Below are 21,041 nucleotides of genomic sequence, written 5' to 3' on the forward strand. Positions count from 1 at the left end.
TAAATCACCCTCTGTGCATTTGCAAGTATTAATGAGACAAATTTAACTCCATACTCCAAAAATTTAGGTTTCCTAAATATTTATTAGGGCTACTCTTAAAACTTCACTTATCTTTATAATTTTATTACTGGTAAATTTTAGAATTGATTTAGATGAGATATACTTATTATCTCACAGAAATATATCACAATTATCTGGGAACTACTTTTTGCGCAGGAATTCATCACACACATTAGCCGCAGCCATGCACTAACACAGAATATACAGAAGCTCTACATCGTTGTTCGGCAATCATTCTAAGTGATGTGTGTGTGCATTGATACCACATTTTAAAGGAGCACGGGTGACTAAAACATATACCTTGGTATTTATAAAGAAATTTACTATATATTGTTCATTTTGACAACATTTTGTGGAGCCCCTCCAACTTTTACCCCAGCCCCCCCAACAAAAATTTCCTGGCGCTGCCACTGCTGGAAAGTCACTCAAAGTATCACTAACTTCCCAGGAAAGCCATCCGAACAAGCTCGAACAAACTCTGGACACATTTGGATAAGACAGGAAACCTACTTGAGGTTAAGCTTAGACAAGTTGGTGAATTTTATCATCCTTATGATCCTTTTGTCTTTGTAACTGTGTCTTGTGCACCTGCAGAAGAAACCAATTTGTCAACACTGAAGACAATTTGGAGATAAACACTGGACTACATAAAGGTGTTGAATTGCCAAATGAAGAACACTGAACCTGTTACTCTTACTGGAAAAAGAGAACACAACTTAAATATGTACATCAGTTTCTCATGTTTGTTAATTAGAAACAGGAGAAAATCTTATTAATTGGACACATTCTGATCATGTGCAACCGATACACGTATTTAAATCATATAAATCCAAAAGACATTTTTCTCTGTGCACATTAAAACCAAACCACCTTAGAGTATTACATATATAATCTGACAAAACATACAGTATTTGATTATGGCTACAGGTCTTTGGTTAACAGGTCAAGTATTATGTGGCATTGAACTTCTGCATGCAAAAAATAAAAGTAAAATTAATTGTATTTACTTTTTTAAAAGGTACACTGAAAAAAGATAATATTTGAACAAACTTAAAAAAGTGTTACAATTTGTAAAAACCTGAATGAATTAAGTTGTTTGAACTTAAGTTTGAAAGTTAAATCAACTCTAACTTAATTCATTCAGGTTTTTACAAATTGTAACACTTTTTCAAGTTGGTTCAAACATTCTTTTTTGAGTATACAAGGTCTATTAGAAAAGTATCCGACCTTATTATTTTTTTCAAAAACCATATGGATTTGAATCACGTGTGATTGCGTCAGACAAGCGTGAACCCTCGTGCGCATGCGTGAGTTTTTCCATGCCTGTCGGTTGCGTCATTTGCCTGTGAGCAGGCTTTGAGTGAGGAGTGGTCCAGCCCCCCCGTCATTGTTTCATTGTCAGGAAATGGTGGAATGATTTGGGCTTTTTTTTCATCAGACTTTTTTCAGAAACTGTTAGAGACTGGCAGCTGGAAACCATTAGAAAAATGTATCTGGCTTTCGGTGAAAATGTTACGGGCTTGGTAGAGAATAAGGAGTGTTACTGTCGCTTTAAGGACGGCCCCCAGCGGCTGAGGGGTGTGCCGCGCTCCGAAGCTGCCATCGACAGGCTGAACGACCATTTCATTTCTAAACGGATGGCTGTCTGGATCCATGACCATCGTGTACCATTTCTCTGCTTATCACAAGAGCTGGACATCAACCATTTTCCGGCAGATTTCACTTTTAACAAGAGATTTTGTCATGGAAAGCCGAGTGGAGGCTTCGCGTGTCACGATGGATTCGCTACTGGAGCGAGACAAAACCACCTCCGTTTTGGTCTCACAGGACAGCTTTGAGATGGCGTTCAGACAGCTGTCGGTGGTTTTTCCATCAAGTGATTATCCGAGAAATTGTGGATGTGCCTGGACATGCCAGAACATGTCCCGTGAGGCTTCATCATGGTGTTGCTGTGCGCCATGCGGCACCGCCGCGACGCGCAAAGCCTCCGCTCCTCTTTCCATGACAAAAACTCCTGTAACAGTGGAATGTACCGTTCATGTTGGGGAAGTGTCATGACACAGACCCACAACAGGGGGCGTTAATGAAGGGACAATGGAATAGCCAAAAAGTAACAATTTAATGTTGTGAAGGTGCACAACGTAATACAGACAGATACAAATATGTGTTATATCAATCCGACAAAAAGGTGACGTGTGGCAGGCTCGAAGATAGGAGACGTCCGGTGAGAGAAAAGCCGGAACCCACACAAGCCTCACCACCAACGGACCTGAAGAACACCGGAGCCGCCAAGCCCTGCGCCCCAGGTGGCCACTGTCTTCAGCAGTCAGACCCGGTACTGCTGGCAGAAAACAGAAACAGTTCTGGATGAGTGTGAGTCCGCACACTCAGTAATCCCACAGTCTGTGTTCAGTTAAGGAGGGAGAACCTCCACCTCCAATCACACACTCGTGCAGCTCCTGAGATAACCACTTATCTGGGTGGGGTGTGAGGTGAAGCCGTCGCAGTCCACACCAAACGCCAACTCCGCAGACAGGGTATCTGTCCCAGGAAAACGGCTGCAAAAAGAGATCAGACTAATACTCGAATTTTAAGGTTTAGCAGAGAATTACCTGTATGGTAGAAGATTTCTCGGCGAGGAGGTGGAGTTGCAGTCCGGTCTTTATAGTGGTGGTGATGGATGACAGCTGGTGTTGATAGATGACAGCTGTCACCTCCAGCGGCTCCCACGCCCTCTCATGCTTGAAGCCCGCACTCCAAGCAGGGCGCCATCTGGTGGTGGTGGGCCAGCAGTACCTCCTCTTCAGCGGCCCACACAACAGTTCATTTCCAAACTGGACGCTGTGTTTTATCCGGGACATCGTCTGACTAGCACAGGAATTGTGAAAAGATGTGGACATCAGCACTTTTTCGGCACATTAAGACAGACGTGCGGAGGAATTCCGCGCATCGTGGCGGTGCCGCATGACGCACAGCAACACCATGATGAAGCCTCACGGGACATGTTCTGGCATGTCCAGGCACATCCACAATTTCTCGGATAATCACTTGATGGAAAAACCACCGACAGCTGTCTGAACACCATCTCAAAGCCGTCCTGTGAGACCAAAACGGAGGTGGTTTTGTCTCGCTCCAGGAGCGAATCCATCGTGACGTGCGAAGCCTCCGCTCGGCTTTCCATGACAAAATCTCTTGTTAAAAGTGAAATCTGCCGGAAAATGGTTGATGTCCAGCTCTTGTGATAACCAGAGAAATGGCACACGATGGTCACGGATCCAGACAGCCATCCGTTTAGAAATGAAATGGTTGTTCAGCCTGTCAATGGCAGCTTCGGAGCGCGGCGCGTCCCACAGCCGCTGGGGGCCGTCCTTAAAGTGACAGTAACACTCCTTATTCTCTACCAAGCCCGTAACATTTTCACCGAAAGCCAGATAAATTTTTCTAATGGTTTCCAGCTGCCAGTCTCTAACAGTTTCTGAAAAAATTCTGATGGAAAAAAAGCCCAAATCATTCCGCCATTTCCTGGCAATGAAACAACGACGAGGGGCTGGACCACTCCTCACTCAAAGCCTGCTCATAGGCGAATGACGCAACCGACAGGCGTGGAAAAACTCACGCATGTGCACGAGGGTTCACGCTTGTCTGACGCAATCACACGTGATTCAAATCCATATGGTTTTTGAAAAAAATAATAAGGTCGGATACTTTTCTAATAGACCTCTTATGTCAAGTGGTTTCAGACAACTGTGTTAAACAACTCCTAAGATACTCAAAATATAGAGAGCTAGACAAAGTTGAAAATTTCAAACTTTTGGTGGTTGGCGCCGCTGCAATGCACAATGCTGGTGCCGGCCCTCACAGCTGGTGGTGGTGACATTTTTCCAGCAATGTCATTGAAAATAATATGACATCCAGTTTACTGCCCAATGCTTACAGCTAATATATGAATGTAGCATATTAAAGTGACAATCTATTGTATTTTGCTCAAGAATGTTGCCCAAACACATAATTGAGTTGAAATGACCCAACTGCCTCAATTATATTGAGAGAGAAAAAACCCAAACACATTTGTTGAGTAAATCTAATGAAAGAGGACGTTTTGAAACCAATAGAACAGGAAAAAGAACAAGTGGATCAGACACCAGATGGAAAAGTATTAATTTACCACAAAACTGAAAAAAAAAAAAAAAAAATACAAGTAAATGTGATGCACCTGTAGACTAAATTCAGATTAGCTGCTGAATAAATAATAACTCATGATTAATTCACTGTTATTGTGCTGCACCTTGTGGGAACAATCGGAGATGCCTTGTTGTCAATTAGAAAAAAGACTTTGTGACAGGATCATATTTTTATCATGGCTCATCGTGAAGTTTTATTCCCAAAACCTGAACAAAAATGACTTTGATGCACTCCTTGTAATGCAAACGTATCTGAAAATCATCACTTAATTGCCCTCTGTTGAGTTTAGCGCAAATGACAACAGAAGATTTCTTTTTTTTTGCTTCCTGGACGTCCTGTCGTCGTGTCACTGCGTTGCATCAAATATTTAGCACATTAGCTGTGCAGGAAAAAAGTAGCTCAAGAGACTAATGTGTTGTTTTTCGACGGTAAACACATCAGTTATTTACAGGGAAGGTAACATTGAGGCATTGTTGATGTTTATTGTTTTCTACATAAGATGTTTAATAAAATGTGCTGCTCTTTGATATTACGGAATTTGTTTATTTTACCAATCTGACACACAAATAGGCATAAAACGAGGACCCGCTGGGCCACCACATCTAGATGTGTTTTGAACTTGACCAACATAAAGCATGTTGCAATCGCTTAAAAATATTATGTTAATACGAGCGAAGTGCCTCGCAGTGGCACAACGCCCACTCTATGGTAGACGAAGACACAAACCAGAAATGGCACAAAAAATATGCCCAGTGGGGAAAAAGCCGCAAACTGGACAACACTGTTGTAAAAAGCCATAAAAAGCCACAAACTAATGGTAGATGAAGCCACAAACTGGAAATGAAGAGCTTCGCTTATTCATGTTCACGACATATGTTGTTGTTGTTCATTCGGCTGCTCCCGGTTTTGTTCGGGGTCGCCACAGTGGATACAGCCCGATCCGCATCGGTAATTGGCACAAGTTGTATGCCGGATGCCCTTCCTGACGCAACTCCAGTTTTACCTGGAGACACACACAGCCGCTGGTGTTCCAAAGAGGTCTCCCATCCAAGTACTAACCAGATCGTGCTCTGCTTAGCTTCTGAAATCTGACAGGATCAGGCTGACACAGAGCAGATCGGCTGCTATTCATGTTCACGACATATCCAGCGAGGAAAATAAGTATTTGAACACCTGCGGTTTTGCAAGTTCTCCCACTTAGAAATCATGGAGGGGTCTGAAATTTTCATCTTAGGTGCATGTCCACTGTGAGAGACATAATCTAAAAAAAAAAATCCAGAAATCACAATGTATGATTTTTTAAAAATAATTTATTTGTATGTTACTGCTGTAAATAAGTATTTGAACACCTACCAACCAGCAAGAATTCTGGCTCTCACAGACCTGTTAATTTTTCTTTAAGAAGTCCTCTTATTCTGCACTCTTTACCTGTATTAACTGCAACGGTTTGAACTTGTTACCTGTATAAAAGACACCTGTTCACACACTCAATCACACTCCACACTCCAACCTGTCCACCATAGCCAAGACCAAAGAGCTGTCTAAGAACACCAGGGACAAAACTGTAGACCTGCACAAGGCTGGGATGGACTACAGGACAACAGGCAAGCAGCTTGGCAGAAGACAACAACTGTTATGATTATCTATTAGAAAGTGGAAGAAACACAAGATGACTGTCAATCTCCCTCGGTCTGGGATTCCATGCAAGATCTCACTTTGTGGAGTAAGGATGATTCTGAGAAAGCTCAGAACTACACAGGAGGACCTGGTCAATGACCTGAAGAGAGCTGGGACCACAGTCACAAAGATTACATTAGTAACACATGATGCTGTCATGGTTTAAAATCCTGCAGGGCAGCAAGGTCCCCCTGCTCAAGCCAGCATATGTCCAGGCCCATTTGAAGTTCACCAGTGACCATCTGGATGATCCAGAGGAGGCATGGGAGAAGGTCATGTGGTCAGATGAGACCAAAATAGAGCTTTTTGGAATCAACTCCACTTACCATGTTTAAAGGATGAGAACAACCCCAAGAAAACCATCCCAACCGTGAAGCACGGGGGTGGAAACATCATACTCTGGGGGTGCTCTTCTGCAAAGGGGACAGGACGACTGCACCATATTGAAGGGAGGATGGATGGGGTATTGCAAGATTTTTGGCAAACAACCTCCTTCCCTCAGTAAGAGCATTGAAGATGGGTCATGGCTGGGTCTTCCAGCATGACAATGACCCCAAACACACAGCCAGGGCAACTAAGGAGGGGCTCCGTAAGAAGCATTTCAAGGTCCTGGAGTGGCCTGGCCAGTCTCCAGACCTGAACTCAATAGAAAATCTTTGGAGGGAGCTGAAACTCCAAACCTGAAAGATCTAGAGAAGATCTGTATGGAGGAGTGGACCAAAATCCCTGCTGCAGTGTGTGAAAACCTGGTGAAAAACTACAGGAAATGTTTGACCTCTGTAATTGCAAACAAAGGCTACTGTACCAAATATTATCATTGATTTTCACAGGTGTTCAAATATTTATTTGCAGCAGTAACATACAAATAAATTATTTAAAAAATCATACATTGTGATTTCTGGATTTTTTTTAGATTATGTCTCTCACAGTGGACATGCACCTAAGATGAAAATTTCAGACCCTTCCATGATTTCTAAGTGGGAGAACTTGCAAAATTGCAGGGTGTTCAAATACTTATTTTCCTCACTGTACATATATTATATATTAACATGTAACGCTTATCTAGATGAGTCATTTTGAGTCAGTCTGTATCATTTCATACAGATATGTAGATGTTAAGTTGTGTAGAGCAAGTCACAGTTTAAAAGAAGTCATAAGTTACAATTACGAGGTCAGTTTTTTTAAAATAAAATCATGAATTCAGCAGTATCTTTGTAGCAATCCACATGATAAGAAAATATTATGTGGCTGCAAACACTGACAGCTAGCTAGTTTTTGAGGCACCTATTTCAATTTTTTTAATTTATTTTCATTTATATAGCGCCAAATCACAAGGCGCTTCACACAGGTAAGGTCTAACCTTACCAACCCCCAGAGCAACAGTGGTAAGGAAAAACTCCTTCTGAGGAAGAAACCTCAAGCAGCCCAGACTCAAAGGGGTGACCCTCTGCCATGGTACAAACATAAATAACAGAACACTTCACAGAACAATTCAGGGACAAATACACAGGAAATGTTGTTGGTGCCCAGGACAGGAATGTCGCCAACACAAATACAACTCCCATCTCTGGATGGAGCTGCATCTTAAACAGAGAGAAAAAAACTGAATCAGGCATGAGAAAGACAAAAAATACTGTATAATTTGCCAGCATTAATCAACAAGAAAAACAGAAGAAATACTAAGGTGATCGCCGGCCACTAGCCCTAAGCTTCACTAAAAGACCCAGAATTTAGGTAAAGTTGAGGCCGCAACATGCTCCGTTTACTAATAAAATGAATTAAAAAAGTAAAAAGTGTAAAATAAAACTGTACCAGTATGCTAGCCATATGAAAGGGAAAAGAAGTGCGTCTTAAGTCATGTATCGAGCATGTAGGTACGTCTGCCACCTAATTAGCTAGCTTGGTGAACTTGGTATTAACTAGGCTAGCATAGCTATGACAACTAGCTGGTTTTTCAAGGCAACTACATGCTAGCTCACCAAATTAGCTAGCTTGATGAACTTTGTATTAACTAGGCTTGCATAGGTATGACAACTAGCTGGTTTTCAAGGCAACTATACGCTAGCTCACCAAATTAGCTAGCTTGGTGAACCTCGTATTAAGTAGGCTTACATAGCTATGACAACTAGTTGATTTTTGAGACATCTACATGTTAGCTCACCAAGTTAGCTAGCTTGGTGAACTTAGTATTAACTATGCTAGTATCTATGATAACTGAGTTTTTGAGGCAATTACACATAAAGGACACCCACCACGACTTCTCGGGGCCACTGCCACCACCCAAGTAGTGGTATATTTAATTTTGCAAAAAGCATTTAGTCATACTTAAAGCTTTAAGTGCTTTATTAACACGAAACTGTTCATGATAAACTGTTCAGTCACTGAAGTGTGCAATAACAAACAAATATTAAGGAAAACAGACCAATAATTTAAATTTTTTAAGTGAGGACATTTTTATAAGAGGAAATGAAACATAAAAATACTTGTTTGCCTACAGTTTGCCTTGTACCCATTGCCACGAATGCTGTCAAGCCAGGGGTTCGACTCTTCCCACTTACGTCTGTACATTTGCAAATGTTTTGGCTTCTTTAGATGTGGTAGAGTTTTGGGTGTAGACATGCCAGGCATCCAGGCAACCCGTGACAGGACAAGAAAGGTGGGCACACAGAGATGCAGATGTGAAAGTCTGAGGTCTTTCCGCTGCACCTCGTGACATGTCCTCGCCACAGGAGTCGACACGAAGTACAGCGATGACAGCCCTTAATATTTCCTTATTCAGTTTTGATGGGTGTGTGTGGGACATTTATGAAAATACGTAACAATTTATGTCCAGTATTGACTCAATATGGGAAGCAACAATTAATTGTCAAATAAAGGACAATTCTGTATTTTAAGGGACGGGTGGCAACCCTCACTACACGCTAGCTTGCCAAATTAGTTAGCTTGGTGAACTTGGTGTTAACTAGGCTAGGGGTAAATGTTCATAGCTATGACAACTAGCTGTTTTTTGAGACAGCTACACACTAGCTTAGGGTTGCCAACCGTCCCTTGAAAAACGGAATCGTCCCTTATTTGGAAATAAAAGTGTGTGTTCTGTATTGACCTGAAACGGGACGCAGTTTGTCCCGTATTTCTGTGAGAATCAAAAAGTCTGTAAAATGTCAAGGGAATTGACTGGCGCTTTATATGGAAACTTACGGTAAATTTGATCCCAGCCTCTCTCCTTTTCACCAATGAGCTGACAGACACGAGTTGACGATACAGAATCACTCTTATCTCATTGGTCGAGGGACATCTGCTCGCAAGAAGATCCTGGACGAGAATTATGAGCCGACGATGGTCGTCAGACGACCATAGCAGCATGGCTGATACCGACACAGACACCGACACTGGTATTGCAGATACGCCTACGAACAGCAATGTCTGTAACGTTGTTACTCCTCCTCAAAAAAACAAAAAAACAAAAAAGAAAGCAAAAATACATGGGCAAATGGGAAAAGGTGCGCGACAACAGCTATAAGTATTGTAAGTATTGTTTACTTTTTCAGACTTTCACTGTTACATTGTTTTGGATTTTTTTTTTTTTTTTGTTAATTTATACACTTTTATAACAATAACATGACAGAGAAAGATTTATTTTTAAAGACATATTTTTTTTTTACTTTGAAGCAGGACAGGATGCTCATATTGAAATTGTAAGTGAAAATTTATTTTGCACTAAAAATAAATTGCTAAATAATAATTTGTTTTCCGCATGTTCATATCATAACAAATGCATGTGTACATCTACTTAAATTCAGGGTCAAGTCAATAGTCAAATGGTTAAGAATCGTTTCACACACACGCTGGGAAGGGTGAAGGCAATGGTCAGTTGGCCGGTCCATGGAAATAGAGACTGGAATGGACGTCACGTGACTAGCGGCGTGCTGCACGGCGGCCGTTACTGAGGGTGGAGAGAGACCATGATCCTGTTAAACAGAAGCGATATGAGGAGAAAAAAGGCAGCCAGTGCTTCATCAACTGCACGAATCACAAAAACAAATTCTCCAATGCTAAAATGAACTGTACAAGAGCCTTAATGTAATTATGTAAAACAAATGTCTATTTTAAAGTCGTTATGCCGCAATTTAATGTCAGTATACTGAGACTATAACTCAACGCCATAAGTTCTTTTCATTAAGCTGCGTTCACATGCGGAAACAAAAATGTTTAAATATATTTATGTCTATATATATACTTGCAGCTGTTGTTTAATATATGTACATGGTGGTCACAGGAGGCATTTAAATTTGAACAGTGTGGTTGGAGGGGATGGAGGAGGTACTTTTTACCCTGACTGAGGGTCAAAAGTCATAAATTCTGAATGGCTTTATATCTACTTGTAATAAAATGTTAGTAAAATCATATATATGTTGTTGTCATTAAAAGACTAGCAGTAATATTACAGTGGAAAAAGCAGCAAGGTAAATGAGCACAATGGCAAGGCATACTTCAGATTAATATTTTAATACATAAGGATTTTTTTATCCAGACATGTATGGGTTCGTTAGACCTTTTAATTAGCATGAATAATAGCATGAATGCGCCGGCTGAGAAGAATTAGACTTGACGATAGACGCCGGCTCCCACCTCTCCCAACAGTCCTTCTTTCCAATGTTCAGTCTATCAGGAATAAGATGGATGAACTCGAGAGCTACGCAAAGTGGAAACGAGTTTAGAGAGACTTGCCTCCTCGTGTTCACTGAAACATGGCTGGGAGAACGAGACAGGAATGAGGATTTCTACTTAACCGGCTTTGGACTCCCCATTCGTCTGGACCGCTCTTCTTTCATTACAAATAAGTCTAAAGGAGGTGGGGTCTGTTTTTATATTAATGAGAAATACTGTAAAACTGTTGTGGTGCGAGAGAAAATATGCACCTCAGATATTGAGCTTTTGAGTATCTCACTTCGCCCCTTATACCTGCCGAGGGAATTTCCTCAGTTGTTTTTTCCCTGGTTTATATTCACCCGAGAGCTGACGTCACGGCAGCTTGCCAGCTGATCGAGGATGTGAATAACAAACTAACTGCAATTTCCCCTGATGCTCCTAAATTTATTTTGGGGGATTTTAACCACTGCCGATTAGACAGAGTACTGAGGACATACGAGCAGTATGTTACTTGTTCAACAACTATGGGGAATTCTATTGTTGACCAGTGCTATGGCTCAGTAGCCAAAGCTTATAGGTCCATCAGTATGCCCCCTCTCGGAGCCTCATACCATAATAGTGTTCTTCTTTTGCCGACTTCTAAGCCAGTCTGTAGACGTCGGGAGCGGACTATAAAGACTGTGAGGTGTTGGTCCGAAGACTGCATCGACAAACTGAAGGCTTGCTTCGAATGGACTGCGTGGGAGGTTTTCTATGATACATGCTCTGATCTGAATGAACTGACACAGACTGTTTCCTCTTATATATCCTTCTGTGTGGATATCAACATTCCTCAGAAGAATATTATTAGCTATGCCAATAATAAACCGTGGGTCACCAAAAATTTAAAGAGTGTTTTAAATAAGAAGAAAAAAATTTTTTATATAGGAGATAATGTGGAAAAGAAAGAAATTAACAAGGAGGTTAGGAACGAAATCCGTAAAGCTAAAAGAGCTTACAAAGACAAGGTAGAACATATGTACAGTAGTGGTGATCTGCGGGCAGCCTGGATAGGCATTAAATCTATGGCTTCAGTTACTAATGTCCAACAGGATAATAATAGAGCGCCAATTAAAGTAGAGGGGAGCTACGATGAGGATCTGCCGAATGCATTTAACTGTTTCTATTCTAGGTTTGAGAACTATGAGGTTGCAGATAAACTCCCCCTTGAGAGCACTTCCTCTGCTACTGAAGATGGTATAATCATTAGCAAGGATAGTGTGAAAAGACTTCTGGAGAAGGTTAATGTAAGGAAGTCTTGTGGTCCAGATGGAATTTGTGGACGTACACTGAGGTACTGTGGTGAGCAACTCAGCAGTGTCCTCCTCTATATCTTTCAGAGGTCACTTAGTTGCGGCCGAGTGCCAGATTTATGGAAATCATCACTTATAATTCCTGTCCCGAAAAAGTCATTTCCTAAACAGTTTAATGATTTTAGACCTGTGGCACTTACATCACTGTGTATGAAGGTCTTTGAGAAAATTATGAAGAATATGATAATGTCAAATATGAAAGGGAATATTGATCCACTTCAATTTGCATATCAGGCGGGTAAAGGAGTAGAAGATGCTAAGCTTTTTATTCTCAACTGTCTTTACAGACATTTGGAAAAGCCTCAAGCTCACGCTCGGCTTTTATTTGCTGATTTCTCTTCAGCTTTTAACTTGATGCAGCCTTGCCTTTTAATTAAGAGGTTAAGGTGTGATTTTAAATTGCCTCACCAGATGGTTGAATGGTTGGCGGACTTTTTAACGAATAGGAGACAGAGAGTTTTGGTAAATGGACGCGTTTCAGACTCCTTAGTTTTGTCCACAGGCTCACCACAGGGCTGTGTTCTTTCCCCCTTGCTTTTCATCTTATATACAGATGAATGCAGAAGTGTCAGGCAACGCAGCTCTTTAGTTAAGTTCTCTGATGATACTGCTCTGCTGTCCCTTCTTCAGGGAGAGGAGTCAGGACATGGGGAGGCCCTTGCTGATTTTGTTTCATGGTGCGATACTAATCACTTGGAGTTAAATGTATCTAAAACGAAGGAGCTTATAATTGATTTTAGACGTAACAAAGGGTTTGCTATAGACAGCATTATTCATGGGAAAGCTGTAGAAAAAGTTCCTGCATATAAATATCTGGGCACTTTTTTTGATGAGAAGTTGAGATTCAACATAAATACGGCAGACATTGTGAAGCGAGGGCAACAGAGAGTGTACCTCCTTCGCAAATTGAAGTCCTTCTCTGTCAGTTCTGTTATTATGGGTCGTTTTTATCAGTCTTTTATTGAAAGTCTTTTATGTTTTTCTTTCATCTGCTGGTTTCCTAGCCTGGCACTGAAAGATAAAAGTAGCTTGTATAGTATCACAAAGACATGTTCAAAGATCATTGGAGTGGAAACCAGAGACCTAGCTAGTTTTTGTGAACAGCAAATGGTGAGGAAGGCAAATTGTATCTTGTCTTCTCCCGGACATGTGCTGGCAGGTGAATTTTCTTTGTTGCCTTCGGGCCGTCGTTATGTTTCACCTGTCTGCAGGACGAATCGGTTGTTAAAATCTTTTATTCCTTCTGCTATCCGTCTTTTAAATTCCTTGTAAGGTGTGGATGTATGGGTATGTGGATGTAGTATGTTGCACATTTTATGTGGATGTAGTATGTTTTTTTTTTTTTTTTTTTGTGATGTGCTGGTTTGCAGGCTGCTGAAATTAATTGCCCCTGGTGGGATGAATAAAGTTGTCTAAGTCTAAGTCTGAATACAACTTACAAGGCTTCATTTATAAAAATCCATCGAGAATTATGATGACAGGAAAAAAAAAAATCACAGTAAATGAACCGAATGGAATATTTTCCACAAATTTCCACACTTTACATAAAACATTTTTTTCTACCTAGATATGTATGGGTTCATTAGAAAGAGCAATGAAAGGGCTTTAAAACAAGCCTACTTTTATTAAAATCTGTTAACAAATAGCGACAATAGAGCGAGAAAAGCAGCACAGTTTGTCGTAATTTCCCCAAATTTCTGCATTTTACAAAAAAGTTTTTTTTTTTAACCCACACATGCATAGGTGCATTGGAAAGAGCTTTCAAACGGCTTTGAAACAAGCCTACATTTATTAAAATCCATTAAATAGTGACGCTAGTGCAAAAAAAGCGGTCAGTTTATTATTGATGAGCTGCACATTTCCACCCTTAGTAATGGCGCCTTCCTGTCCCGAGTGATGCTAATAGATAGAGGCGCGCATGTCCATTCCAGTCTATATTTCCATGGGCCGGTCAGCCCTGCCAGTAAGGTGTCCCTTATTTATTTTTCAGTTGGCAACCCTACACTAGCTATTCAGGATAGCTAGCTTGGTGAACTTGGAAATAACTGGGCTAGCATGGCTAGCTTGCACAGCCCATACCCAGAAAATAAGTTAACATTAACTTGATCATGTCGTACACCTGTGTGTTATTTCCATCAATGTCTTTTTGGTGTATGTCATAAGGATTGTGCAAATTTAAAATATGTGAGACCATTAGCTAGTGAGACAGCTAGCTTAGATGGCCTTCATTTTGGAAGCTATTTCCATCAAATCACTCATCAACTGAATCAGGATTTTTTTAAATGTGACATTAATGTACATCTGCATGTGTATTTCACAAAATTAAAAATCCAGGATGAAAAATCAGCACAAATTTGATCAAATTTACACTGAACAAATCTAGTGATTCCAGTGAATGATTTTAGGACACACTATGGAACTGCCTGGGGTCCTGGATGGCAAGTACCTAAGAAGATAACCAATTCATTCTCACCTCTCCTCAGTAACCCTCTATCTGTCACAGCCTTGTGAAATGTGTCCTGTAGGGATTTCAGTTTGAGAAATGTGTGAAAATCTGAACACCATAAATCTTTATTTATTTATTTTTTATGATTATTTTTGTTGTGGTCAGGCTTAAGATCATGGTTAATGCAAACATTAAATTAAATGATGAAAATAAAGGCTAAACATTGGTGTAGATCAGCCTTACTCAAAGAGTGGTCCACGGATCACTTAGGGTCCGTGAGTGACCGTGATTATATGGGTAGGAATATCACATCTTAAATTAATATTATATTCTAAGTTAAATGTGTTTTTCAGATTTATAAAACTGTTGGGTTGTAATTTGTAATATACTGTTGGAACAGTAAGCAGGCTGATTGTTTTTGGATATTTGGGAAGTTAAGGTGGTCCATGATTTTTTTGAAATAGGTTAAATCGTCCTTGGGCTGAAAAAGTTTGAGAAGCACTGGGGTAAACATGTAATCTGTAATCTGAGTAACATCTGAATATCTTCTGTGCTTTGTTCCTGGTCTCAAAGCTATTGATGGTGTTTGTCTCTGTGTTGAGTCGCCTGATGACATCACTGTGGACTAACTCTTCCTCTTTCTTCCAAACGTTTAACCACTTTTATGAGCTGCTGTTCCAGTTGAATAGTTTTTCTTCCTTTTACTCCTCACATGGGTGGAGTTCCTCCAAGACTATATGCACAACCCCTGTGGTTGATGTGGGTGTTTATTGTAAAGGAGGCGTTTCATGCTAATTTTAAGGATCATACACCAAAAGAAAAACCTTAAAAGAAATGTTCGAGTGCTGACAGTCACGATGAATGCAATCACTCACACATATGCAATCATCTTTTACTGCAAAGGAAACATGATATTCAGACAGTACGATCTACTTCAAACAGCCAGGCTGAGCTGTGCTGCTTCCTTCTCACGACTTAACACCTCAACATAATGCGTATCTAATGCACAGTTCCTGCTTTCCGTTTAGTCATGATCTGCAAACTTGCATAAATATCTCTGCACATTGCTTTTCCTGCAGCCCAGCATGCACTACACACACTGTCTGAATTCTTCGTCACTCCCCAGTATCTCCAGGTGCAAGTTTAATGTAAACTACATAGAGTGATGAGGGTCCGCACTTTCTGCTACACTTTGATAAACGAGCATCTGCTGACTGAAATGAAGCTATTATGTCATTGTGATGTAGAAATACCTCATCATGTGAGATTTTGTGTCTTCATGTTATTGTTACTCCTCCATAATGATGACGTAATAGTAATAGTTTTGTAGTTTTGATGGGTGGTGGTCCAGCCTTGGGAGCAGTCCAATACAGGTCCACTTCCCCCACTAAATGTTGTCACGATGAAGAATCCGGAATTGTTCTGCTTTATTAGAGCTTTGCAATCTTCAGGTGTCAGCCTACTCGGTATTTCACAACACAATCACTGATTCTTTGTGAATCATCATAGAACAGAACCGTTTCCACCTAATTTATGTCACCACTTGTTATCAACGAAACGTCTTGGGTCTGGATGTCAGTCACCGCCGTGGATGTGGCAAATGTGACACCAGTGAATGTTCCCACGCTTGACTTGAAAAGAAAGGGAAAAACTTATTAAATTCCTTTAATCATGAAGACTCAAATGAATTCTGTCCAAATTACATCAACAAGTTGGTGTACATGGAACACAAATTTATATATGAGGGACGATTGAGAAGTTTTGAGCCTGACCCAGAAGAAGCAGGGTGTGGTTCTCCATCTTTTGCATTCTGACAAACCAGTATTTCTTGAGAATGTGTGAAGTTTTGACTCACTGGATGCAATGTTGGTAAATGTTGATTTCCCAACATTTGCACGGCGTGAGGCTCATATAAATGGGTACCAGCCTTTGCTGAGGAAGTAACTGGTGTTGTGCTGGTTTTCCATTCCAGGAGGAGCCATATGTCATCTGTTTTTAAGACACACAATCCAGAGATAAGCACAGGCAACAATGAACTTTGGAACCACAAAAAGCAGGTCAAGCTTGGCACCTCTGAACTCATGAAACACGGTCGCAAGACAAACGTATGCCCCAAATACTGGTGTTAAGTAATTGTGACCAAAGGGAAGGGTGTGTATATGTACTGAATCCATTTCTACAGCACCGCGGCGCACGGTGAAGGAATTTGAAGAGGTCAAGATTTTGGGTTTGGGGACTGTTATGTCTCTATTTAGGTTCATTTTCTAAACTGATCAATAGATTCACTAACATGTTGATTAATAATTTTCTTTGTTTGTTTCTGCACGGCACAAATCACAACAATAATGCCTCAGTTTAAAGACTTTGTATCATTACACCCTCATACTGGATAAGCAACAGAATGACACCAAAATATTAATCAGATCTGCATAATTGTGGAATCTGGCTCTGAGTTAAGCCTTTTAAAAGTGCATTTGTTCAACAGTGCACGTTAGAAACAAGATGCATGAAGACAGACTGTAATCTCCACATTTATCTTTGAATTAAACAGACGTTTAATCCCCAATGCTGCACGTCAAATTAACTCATCGCTCCTGTCCACGCAGACCTCAAACAGATCTGGAAAAAGATTAAAGACATTTAAGGGGGGGGCGGGGGAGATAGGAAAACAGAGGGGAACTGAATAGAAGAAAAAATATATAACTGGGAAGGAATGAATTAATAATGAGCCACTTTTATACAGGATCCAGCGATTATACAAATGGGGGAAACGGCCAAAAAATATTCTGTATGGCATATGGCACTTCAGCTGCCATATGTGCCAGTTTTCACAAAAATTGGCAATGACGTTCATGATGGTCAGTAGTAACTGCCAAAAACACAGCAAGGCCTGGAAAGAGGGACGGAGAGGGGGATAGAGAGGGGGAGAGGGATGCTTGAATAGATTTGTTGGCTGGGGTTGAATCATCTCTGCAGATAGGCGAACAGATAGAGGCGTCCCGATGAAGTGGTTGTCGCAGATTTAGTAGTTGTACGAGATGTGGAACGTTTAGGGAAACAGGAGCTCAGAGTGTGTGGCTTATTGTGTCACGGGTGGAGTTTGGACATTACAAGTGACTCCGCTGCCAGTAAAAGATAAGTTGAGTTTTTCAGAGACGTGGTTGTTATTAGAGGTGTCATTAATACGATTAAGAACCAGATGACTGCACAGTTGAGTGAATCTGTTACGTTGCTAATTCCACATCTTCCAACTCTTGTGTAGCAAGATGAAGTCTGGATTGAAAAGACGTTCCCGCTAGCATGGCTAACGGGGAATTCCCCTGTGGCTGACCTGGTAGAGGAATGGTCTTTAGTGCGAGCACTCCAGGGTTTGATCCCACCACCGTCCCGGCCACAAAGGTCCTATGGTCACACTCGCTAAAGGTCAGGGTGAGGCTCCTGGTTGGCGGCCGGCCGCAATCCAAAGGATAAAGAGGCCAGAATTCAACAGCGACTTTCTCCATTTCATTGGCTGGCCAGCTCTTTGTACTCACCCTACGGTCACATTAGCTACACACAACAGCAACAGAACCAAAGCACCGCCAGCTAGGTGGGGCCAAAAGAGACAAGAAGTCTATTTTTTGCAAATATTGAGCAACGCGACTGCCAATCAGAGTAAAAAAGCAACATGATGTCAGCTGGCTGCTCACTCAAAACAAACCCACAATGATAGGAAATGTTCTGAAACAGCTGTATTTCTGTATAAATCTATTGCAGTGAGGAAAATAAGTATTTGAACACCCTGCGATTTTGCAAGTTCTCCCACTTAGAAATCATGGAGGGGTCTGAAATTTTCATCTTAGGTGCATGTCCACTGTGAGAGACATAATCTATAAAAATAAAAATAAAAAATCCGGAAATCACAATGTATGATTTTTTAAAAATAATTTATTTGTATGTTACTGCTGCAAATAAGTATTTGAACACCTGTGAAAATCAATGTTAATATTTGGTACAGTAGCCTTTGTTTGCAGTTACAGAGGTCAAACATTTCCTGTAGTTTTTCACCAGGTTTGCACACACTGCAGCAAGGACTTTGGTCCACTCCTCCATACAGATCTTCTCTAGATCTTTCAGGTTTGGAGTTTCAGCTCCCTCCAAAGATTTTCTATTGAGTTCAGGTCTGGAGACTGGCCAGGCCACTCCAGGACCTTGAAATGCTTCTTACAGAGCCCCTCCTTAGTTGCCCTGGCTGTGTGTTTGGGGTCATTGTCATGCTGGAAGACCCAGCCATGACCCATCTTCAATGCTCTTACTGAGGGAAGGAGGTTGTTTGCCAAAGTCTCACAATACATGACCCCATCCATCCTCCCTTCAATACGGTGCAGTCGTCCAGTCCTCTTTGCAGAAGAGCACCCCCAGAGTATGATGTTTCCACCCCCATGCTTCATGGTTGGGATCGTTTTCTTGAAGTTGTTCTCATCCTCTAAACATGGTAAGTGGAGTTGATTCCAAAAAGCTCTATTTTGGTCTTATCAGACCACATGACCTTCTCCCATGCCTCCTCTGGATCATCCAGATGGTCACTGGTGAACTTCAAATGGGCCTGGACATGTGCTGGGACTTTGCTGCTCTGCAGGATTTTAAACCATGACAGCATCATGTGTTACTAATGTAATCTTTGTGACTGTGGTCCCAGCTCTCTTCAGGTCATTTCACCAGGTCCTCCTGTGTAGTTCTGAGCTTTCTCAGAATCATCCTTACCCCACAAAGTGAGATCTTGCATGGAATCCCAGACCGAGGGAGATTGCCAGTCATCTTGTGTTTCTTCCACTTTCTAATAAATAATCATAACAGTTGTTGTCTTCTGCCAAGCTGCTTGCCTGTTGTCCTGTAGTCCATCCCAGCCTTGTGCAGGTCTACAGTTTTGTCCCTGGTGTCCTTAGACAGCTCTTTGGTCTTGGCTATGGTGGACAGGTTGGAGTGTGATTGATTGAGTGTGTGAACAGGTGTCTTTTATACAGGTAACAAGTTCAAACAGGTGCAATTAATACAGGTAAAGAGTGCAGAATAAGAGGACTTCTTAAAGAAAAATTAACAGGTCTGTGAGAGACAGAATTCTTGCTGGTTGGTAGGTGTTCAAATACTTATTTGCAGCAGTAACATACAAATAAAGTATTTAAAAAAAATCATACATTGTGATTTCCGGATTGTTTTTTTTTTTTTTTTAGATTATGTCTCTCATAGTGGACATGCACCTAAGATGAAAATTTCAGACCCCTCCATGATTTCTAAGTGGGAGAAGTTGTAAAACCACAGGGTGTTCAAATACTTATTTTCCTCACTGTATATATAAAATGCTGCAAGTCGCTCCAAGTGGACATCAGTGGACGGGAAGGCCCAGTGAGGTGACCATCCATTAGTCCACTCCAGCCAACAATCAAGCAATTTAAATGAAACAACATAACATGTTAAAAGAAATACAAAATAGCAGTGGACTAAATAAAAAAGTACGAAAAACGTTAACATAAATCAGGCTGGATTTCTACATGCTATGTGTGCAGTGTGTCATGTATCAGTCACGTCTTCTTGGTCTATTGTACACGTGTGTGTGTGTGTGTGTGTGTGTGTGTGTGTGTGTGTGTGTGTGTGTGTGTGTGTGTGTGTGTGTGTGTGTGTGTGTGTGTGTGTGTGTGTGTGTGTGTAGAGTTACATAACTTAAAAAGAGAGATAGGTGATTTTTGGAGTAAAAGAAAGAATAATATGCGATTGACAGTCAGCTAAATCTGCAATGATTCGACCACCAGTTTGAGTCTGCGTGATGATGTGCCCGAGCAGGGTGTTCAAATACTTATTTTCCTCACTGTATGTTTTGCACATATTATGTAAAAGTTAGTGAAAAATAAACACTTCTACATCTAAATATACTGCTTATGTAACCAAATACCACCTCTGAAGTGATTTGAAAGACATCTAACGGAAATGTTAGCATGCTAACTAACAGGAATGTCACCGTGAAAGACGCTGGACTGAAACAAATCAAGTGAACTTTGGTTCGGTTAAGTCAGGTTTTCATTAAACACTCTGCACATTAACATCACCAAGTAAGCACGAGCTGGCCAGGATTCCCCTCCAGTGGCGTAACGGTCAAAGGTGAGCTGACAAAGGTTAACATTCTGATTTATTTTTATAAATCAGAATGTTATTGGTGTTTCAAAATAAAAGCACTGTGTTCTGGTGAGTTACTGACCGTGTTTGTGAGGGTCATCGGCACCAGAAGTGGTTTCAAAAAGTGAATGTTGGTGGAGTTCAGGGGATTTGCCAAACATGTGCCAACCTGACACCCTCACACGCCCCTTGGCAAGCTGCCAGAGTGGCTCAAGGCACCGCCGAATGTTTGGGGTTCCTTTGCCCTCAGGGCGTCCCACTACACATCCCAACACACACACACACAAATACAAAAGGACACATCTGTCTCTGTCAGGACAGGACAACAACCTCGAAACTCTTCAAATGCTCCACCTGAGTCCACCGTTCCTATTTTGGATTATTTGAGACTAATGTGCCAGTTAAAAAAAAAACAAAAAACTGTTAATAAGTCATTAATTTAACACATTTCATTTGCAGCACACTGACAAAAATGTTACAAAATGTTGCTCAAAGTAAGGGCCCCTTCACACATAGTATGAATAAGT

Source organism: Thalassophryne amazonica, chromosome 5 (assembly GCF_902500255.1).
Source record: "Thalassophryne amazonica chromosome 5, fThaAma1.1, whole genome shotgun sequence".
NCBI classification, from domain to species: Eukaryota; Metazoa; Chordata; class Actinopteri; order Batrachoidiformes; family Batrachoididae; genus Thalassophryne; species Thalassophryne amazonica.